This window comes from Limanda limanda, chromosome 15 (assembly GCF_963576545.1).
Source record: "Limanda limanda chromosome 15, fLimLim1.1, whole genome shotgun sequence".
Classification (NCBI taxonomy): Eukaryota; Metazoa; Chordata; class Actinopteri; order Pleuronectiformes; family Pleuronectidae; genus Limanda; species Limanda limanda.
Genome location: NC_083650.1, coordinates 9,440,568 through 9,449,255, shown reverse-complemented (window position 1 = coordinate 9,449,255; position 8,688 = coordinate 9,440,568).

Sequence of the window (8,688 nt, the reverse complement as noted above, 5' to 3'; positions counted from 1 at the left end):
ATGGTCCAAAGTCTTTATACATTTAAACAGCATGGGGAAGAGTGTACATGTCAGCTGATCCCTTGCAATGAAACTCAATTAGCCGTTGCATTAGCTCCTCCTGCTCCTTGCTGTTGCTGAGGGGGGGCAACATGTTGAGAAAGATCTTCAACAAGTCTATACCTTTTCCAGACACACTGGTGTTGCGGATGGAAATCAAAGGCAGGAGGCGTCGTTCTCAAGTTAAAATTAAGCAAGTTTATTCAGAGGTCACAGGTCAGGAAACTGCGGTGTCTAGCAAATGAGCATGCATGGTCCACTGATCCTGTACAGGAAAAATGGCAGTGAGGCAGAGTACGCAGAAAGCTTATATATTGATACTGGGCATGACAGAGGTTCTTCTTGGATTGGGATTGGTCGGATCTCGTCGGGTCGTCCTCCTGGCGTCGTTTGGTCCTCCTCCTGGCGTTGCGTGATGACGTGCAAGCCGTGTTGCGGTTACTAAAGTTCATGAGCATATTGCCTCGCGTGTGCGCTTATTTTATGTGTGTGTGAAGTGAGGTCATAGAAAACTGTGAGAAAGGCATGAAAACCTCTAGTCTAATCTGTCCGCTGTGTGTGTGTGAGGGAGTCTCAGAACTAATATAATGAAGTGATTCATGAAGCCAGAGGTTTGAAAACCTGTTATCTGTCCGCTATGCCAGACTCCCTTTTTAAGGAGTATGAAACATTCTGAGGTTGAGAAGCAGGAGAAGAACTATGTGTTATGTTTGTGTGTTTACGCTATGTGTATCTGACTACACGTTAAAGTGTGTGTATGTGTGTGAACAGTGTTGTATTGTCAATAAATCCCCCTTTCCGCACCTGATAGGTGCGGACAACACTGGGAAGGCAAAGGGCAGAAAAGGGCAAGGCAGAAAAACAAACCCAACTTAATACTCAGTAAAACACAAAAACAAAAACGTCAAAACATAGCTGTGATTCTCTGAATCACAGCCAGCAAACAAAAAATCTCAAAACAAACCTGACTGTAAACATTCGGAACAAACTGAACCCAAACAATGTCATACTGACTTTGCCCCAGGAGAGGCAGTTCCTGGATCTCTGTGTGAGTTTAATGAATCTAAGGGAATAAGCCTTTAATATCAGAAAAGTTAATTATTAACACTAAGCAGCAACATTTATTAAAATCATTTGTATGAAGGCCTAATATCTAACTAAAACTACTTCTATCTTTATTTGTTTAGAGTTCTGTCAGACACAGACTATAGTTAAAAGTTTGAAATCACTCCAGACTCTCTCTTAATCCCCCTTTAGGGTGTGACCACTTACTGGCGAGTTCATGTACCCCTCAACCTTTATCCCATCCAGTGCAAACCCGTCCCCCTCCTCATCATCATCGTCGCGTCGTCATCTCCATCTTCCTCAGCTTCAGCTGTACAGCATCATTTTCCCTTTCAGCATACTCAGCATCCACAGCACCCATCGCATCCACAGCACCCATCCCCAGTTCAGCATCCACAGAACAGCTGGGGATGAGGCACGTTTTCCTCCATCAGAGCAGAGTCTACAACCATGTCATGTCATGGTGCGTAGAGGTGGAGAGGGCACTGGTAACCCAGCCACCAGGGTCAGTTTGGAAAAAGTGTCTTTCAATCACTTCCTATCAGTACACACACATAACCCTTCCTGCCAGTAGAAGGGGCCAGGGCCATTCGTTTTTTCAGTCTTTAAGAGTCAATGATCTGGATCTTAGCCTTGTAAAGATCCTTTCGTGGAATTAATACTTGCCAACAGGCCATGTGTTCGAGCTTGCAGTGTACCAAGCCAGGCGCAGGGCGTATTGTCGGTCGTGGTGGAGGAGGTGGAGTTAACACCGGATGGGAGTGAGTTGTGGAATTCATGAAGCCCAGTTCCCAGAGTTTGAAAGGAAGACAAACAGAAAAATGATTAATTTACTGCGATGCGTAATTGAGATTAAAGTAGATTATATAAATTTATAATTAAAAGAAACAAACAAAATAATCGAATCAAAACATACATACCCTCTTTTGGTATTCAACAATTTCATAAAACTTTTGAGGTGTGGTCGGCCAAATCAGTGGACATTAAAAATAAAAGGTTAAACAAGTTGAATTTCAATGAGCAGCAGATATGACAGTGTTTGAGTATTTGAGTTCAAACCATTTTCCAAAATTCATTGACTGCTCCATAACACGATAATTCAGAAGCTTTGACGTCAAACTGTCCTGTGATAAAACAGGAATCACATACAAAATACAAATGTGTGAGAGATTAGATACAATCAAACGTCTCAGAGTTGACAGCTGAAACAATTCAAAACAATTTAAAAGTTATTCTGTCACAATTTCCTTCATGATGAAATAAAAACAATAATTGGAGCTTAACATCACCTATCAAATTAAGAGCCTTAGCTGACAGATAACTGGTGAAACAAAACAACAAAATAAAAACCTTCTTTCCAGAGTTTGAAATTTAAAGGGTCCAAAATAAATTGAAATCTAATTAAAGATATGACATTCTATAAACTGTGTAAACAGAGGGGCTTGTATTATGGCTTGTGCTTTTCATTTAAGATGAAACCGGCTATGAGTTAAAGTGTATTTGACCTTTAACTGGATTTTAATTTATTCGTCTTCCCAATGGTGAAACATATTTATTTTAGGACTCTCCAGAGTTACATGGGGTTGAATCAAATTTCTAGTTTAAATTCCAACTGTAAATAGATTTGACATGTCTTGACTATTGAATTCTTAATGGATGATTTGAATATGGAATTAAAGCAACTACAGGTGAAAACAAAGAAATATCTAATTCTAGGCAGCACAGAATTTAGTTTAAAGTTAAGTTAGAATTTCTCATCCTAATATGATTGAGACAGCTCATATAGAAAGCACATTATTCAGCTCTAAGAAAATAAAAGTCAATGAAACAGCATTTCAACAACCAACTACCTGTGTCAGGTAGAAACTAAATTAGATATTTAAATGATTTCTCCTTTCCTCTAATAGATAAGATATATTTTGGAAATATCTGAAAGAATAAATTTGTGCCAAAAAGTGTAATTTTAACAATTCCTTCTGGAATTCTTTACTTCTGAATGAAGCAATATTAAAAACAAACAAACAAACAAATAAACAAACACCAAGCCTTCTTATGATGTCAACGCCAGTTGTAAGCTGTAAGGCTTCTGGCCCTCCCCCTTTTCATCCTCTGCTGTGCAAGTCTTAATCTTTCTTTGGCAAGTCCTAAACACATTTACCCCTCCCAACCTTACATACAACATTTATCAGATGGCAATCGCATATAACACCCACTAGTTTAGGAAAAAGTCGTTTTCCAGTCAGTTTGTCGCTCCGTCAGTTTTTTCTGTGTCTTCAGTCAGCCAGCTGACCTTGAGACATTTCTCTCGTTTCCACACACACAAACACTCCTACTCCCACACACACTGGAAGTTATCTCCCTGCACACAAGCACACGAACATTCACAGCCCAAGCGCTCTCTGCCACCTTTTTTTTAAATTTCGGGCAGAGACCGCACTCCCTCTTTTGAGATACAACGGCCCGCGACCCAACGTTTTCTACCAGTCACTCAGTCCAACAGCCACACACTTCCATTCATACTAGTTACTTCACATCCTCTCTATATTATATTATCTAAAGTAGTATAATAATTTTTATAAAAGTAATTTCCTCTTTCAAATGCTTATTTGTAACAGCCTTCCGTTATTTGTGCGCAATTGAAACAATGGTGTGTCTGGTTTGTAAAGCTCCTGTTGCATTATTCAAATCAGTTCTTATTTCAGCCAATGGGTGGGAAGGTGAAGGTGCTGGGGTACAATGTGTCAGGTGGTGCCAAGGTGCGCCTGATTTACCTTTGACCTGGGCCGAGTGTGAAGTAACCTCCTTCACTTCGTACGGTCCAGTCCACCTGGGTTCTGGCCACTTTCTCTTTATCGTGAACCTTGACTCTTACCCAGTCACCAACTTTTACCTTCGGTTCTGCAGCTTCCTCCGGATCAGTCGCCAGGGCCCTGGTGACCTGATTGGAGAGAGCTGCAGTAAGAGCAGTTAAAATCTTCATATAACTTGACATTTCAATCTCAAAACATCCACAGTAGGCACGTGACCTCCATCCCTGGGTGGTGTCAGGGCTCCAACACTGATTGTCATATATATTGTCTTTTTAAGTGGGATACCGAATTTGAGTTAGCTACTGCTCACACAACAAACCTGCAGATCAGGCATAGTTATTTACAGTGTGTGTGTAAAATTTTATTTTAGAGTGAGAGACCTTATTGGTGTGAAAATTGAAACTAGTACTCAAACACAGACCTGAAGATCAGGCACAGTTATTTACAGTGTTTGTGTAAAATTTGAACTACTACTCAAACACAGACCTGAAGATCAGGCACAGATATTTACAGTGTTTGTGTAAAATTTTATTTTAGAGTGAGAGACCTTATTGGTGTGAAAATTGAAACTAGTACTCAAACACAGACCTGAAGATCAGGCACAGATATTTACAGTGTTTGTGTAAAATTTGAACTACTACTCAAACACAGACCTGAAGATCAGGCACAGATATTTACAGTGTTTGTGTAAAATTTTATTTTAGAGTGAGAGACCTTATTGGTGTGAAAATTGAAACTAGTACTCAAACACAGACCTGAAGATCAGGCACAGATATTTACAGTGTTTGTGTAAAATTTGAACTACTACTCAAACACAGACCTGAAGATCAGGCACAGATATTTACAGTGTTTGTTTAAAATTTTATTTTAGAGTGAGAGACCTTATTGGTGTGAAAATTGAAACTAGTACTCAAACACAGACCTGAAGATCAGGCACAGATATTTACAGTGTTTGTGTAAAATTTGAACTACTACTCAAACACAGACCTGAAGATCAGGCACAGATATTTACAGTGTTTGTGTAAAATTTTATTTTAGAGTGAGAGACCTTATTGGTGTGAAAATTGAAACTAGTACTCAAACACAGACCTGAAGATCAGGCACAGTTATTTACAGTGTTTGTGTAAAATTTGAACTACTACTCAAACACAGACCTGAAGATCAGGCACAGATATTTACAGTGTTTGTGTAAAATTTTATTTTAGAGTGAGAGACCTTATTGGTGTGAAAATTGAAACTAGTACTCAAACACAGACCTGAAGATCAGGCACAGTTATTTACAGTGTTTGTGTAAAATTTGAACTAAAATACAACCGTCACCATTGCATTATACACAGCATTTTCAGACCATTTGAATTACTTTGTTAAATTTATCATATGTACTTGTATACACCTCAGTACTACTGATCAAAAATTTGGGTTTTCTATCACGACAATATGCAGATTTCAATTAAATAGGCTCTGCTCACCTTTTAATAGTACAGCGCTGTTTGATCAGTTTCCCAAGGCGATACAAGTCACTTCAGGACGGTTCTTTCCCGTCCGAGAGACGGCCTCCTCCCCGACCTGTTGTTTCCACTCCGCTCTTCCAATCGTCTTAAACCATCCTCTGCTACCATTTTGTTGCGGATGGAAATCAAAGGCAGGAGGCGTCGTTCTCAAGTTAAAATTAAGCAAGTTTATTCAGAGGTCACAGGTCAGGAAACTGCGGTGTCTAGCAAATGAGCATGCATGGTCCACTGATCCTGTACAGGAAAAATGGCAGTGAGGCAGAGTACGCAGAAAGCTTATATATTGATACTGGGCATGACAGAGGTTCTTCTTGGATTGGGATTGGTCGGATCTCGTCGGGTCGTCCTCCTGGCGTCGTTTGGTCCTCCTCCTGGCGTTGCTTGATGACGTGCAAGCCGTGTTGCGGTTACTAAAGTTCATGAGCATATTGCCTCGCGTGTGCGCTTATTTTATGTGTGTGTGAAGTGAAGTGAGGTCATAGAAAACTGTGAGAAAGGCATGAAAACCTCTAGTCTAATCTGTCCGCTGTGTGTGTGTGAGGGAGTCTCAGAACTAATATAATGAAGTGATTCATGAAGCCAGAGGTTTGAAAACCTGTTATCTGTCCGCAATGCCAGACTCCCTTTTTAAGGAGTATGAAACATTCTGAGGTTGAGAAGCAGGAGAAGAACTATGTGTTATGTTTGTGTGTTTACGCTATGTGTATCTGACTACACGTTAAAGTGTGTGTATGTGTGTGAACAGTGTTGTATTGTCAATACTGGACAAGGTGAAGATGGGTGCGAGGCTGCCAAGGAGAACACACACATGTAATCAGCCCACACAGATACCACTGGCTAGTTCCTCCTTTCTCTAGATAAAACAGAACTTAGTTAAGAACATCAAATTCCAATCAGGTTCATACTCAGTGGTGGTGTGTCAATACATGGCGCTGGGGTGCCACCCACCCTACAATTTTGAGATGAAAAAAAAAAAAATGACATGTCAAAAAACATATATCAAATAATTTAATAAGAAATGTACTGTTTTAAAGCGTTAAATGTGTGCCGGAGACCGTAAGCCCCTGTCAAAAACCACTTAATATATTATATTTGGTCACATTTAAGTTAAATGTGACCAAATATAATATATTTGCCATTCGTTATCACTGAGAGAGAAGCCACTCCTCCCTGTGGGTGCCGGCCAAGTGGAAGTCTATGGAAGCCAAAAAAAGGGGCAGGAACATTTGAGCAAGGACAGCTTCTCATTGGCGGATGACAGTTCGAGCCATGGGCGCACTTCACTTGCGCCCACAGCCAATGAAAGGGTTTCTTATACATCATGCTGACAGGACTGTCCAATCAGAGACCTTATCACTGATCTACAGGAGCTGCATAGTTAGCAGATACTTTTAATCTGAGAGTATGGCGAATGCTTGTTGTTCCAATGTACTGGGACTGAAATACTCTGGACTACAACGGGGATGAGGGATCTAAAGCACTTCACCCAGAAATGCAAGAAACACGAATCGTCTCGCAGCCATCTTACTAACAGCATGAAGCTAAGTCTCTTTGGGAGACTGAGTATAGCGGAACAGCTCGACGAAGGGTACCGAATTGGCATCCGTAAACACAATGAGGAAGTAAGGAAGAACAGGCACATTTTCTCAAGAATTATAGACTGTATTAAGTTCTGTGGTGCATTTGAGTTGGCACTGCGTGGTCATGATGAGAGCGAGAGCTCTGATAACCCAGGGATATTTCGTGGCTTGGTGGAAGTGGTTGCCTCACTCGACGGTGCACTGAAAGACCATCTCGACAGCGCGACTGTGTTCAAGGGAACATCCAAAACGGTCCAGAATGAACTTCTTGACTGTATGCTGGTTGTTGTTAGGGAAAAGATCGTAAGCGAGATTCAAAGCAGCGATTTTCTATCGATCCAAGCAGATGAGAGCACGGATATTAGCACACAAACCCAGCTTATGCTTGTGCTTCGCTACTTAAATGGTGCTAACCTCTCACATTGTTAAAGTCAATAACTTTTTTTCTGACATGGGTGGATTAGCTGCGTTCTTTTCAGATCTCCGAAGCGGACCGTTGTCCTTGATGAAACAGTGGCCCGTAGACTGCCAACCGCCAGCAATGTGAGGTGGAACTTTCGCAGCCGTGCCGTCAATACTGTGTTTGAGCACAGAGATGACCTCATTGACTGCTTTGAAAGAATTCGAGCATCAGATGGCTTTGATGACAAGACCAGCCAGGAAGCAGGAGGCCACATCAGGCTACTGGAGGATCCTGATTTCAACTTCTTCCTTGAACTGTTTCATCAGATAATGCCACACGTGGACATTCTCTATGCCAAGCTCCAGAAGAGAAACATAGATTCAGTCCATATAAATCGCTGCATCCAGCAGTTCCAAGAGGACATACAAAAAATCAGGTAATTTCATTATTGTTATTATTCTGTAAGCTTAGTCATAACATTCTTATTTTACATTAACCATAGTAATAAGACAAATGTGATTTTTAAATTATTATTATTTTTATTTACAGAGATTCAATCCATGCAATGGTGGTGGAGCACAGAAGTGGCTCTGATCAGCCGAGGAAGCGCCGGGCTATCGATCAAGATGAGCTTAAAAGGATTGCCTTAGAGGTGAGTGTCAAAATCAGCAGATGCCTGTGTTAAAGTTCAATGTTTTGTCTTTCCCACAGCAGAACACATGTTGGAAATTATGAGATTTGTGTGGATATCATATCAGACTATACTTTATCTAAAATACCAATTCAACCCCTACAAGTTAGTTTGTGTGTGTGTTTCATAGCACCAGGCTAGTTCCTGGCTTTTGTGTGTCTAGAGCCAGAGCTGTTAGACTCTGATTGTTGGCTTTTGTCTGCAGCCAGGACAAGATGGTTGAAGTCAAAGGTTATTAGCATCTATATGCCCCACAACTTATCTGTCTGTCTCTCTCTATATTTATCTGTAGGTATGCGACACCATACTTGGACACACCAAGGAACGCTTTGCCTTCAAGGACCACCTCATCAGTGCCACCTTACTGGACGGCCCCCAGTTTGACCACTACCTCAATGCATTCCCTGAAGTTGCTCTGGCCACCAAATTGAAGGCCTATCCGGTGCTCGATGGAAGTAAGCTGAAGACAGAGCTTACCTTCATCTATGGCTCAGACGAATTCCAAACCTGTCATGGTGCTGTGGATCTTTACCAGTTGTTCAAAGAAAATAACCTTTCTGAGGTATTTTCAGAGACAGAAACACTGCTT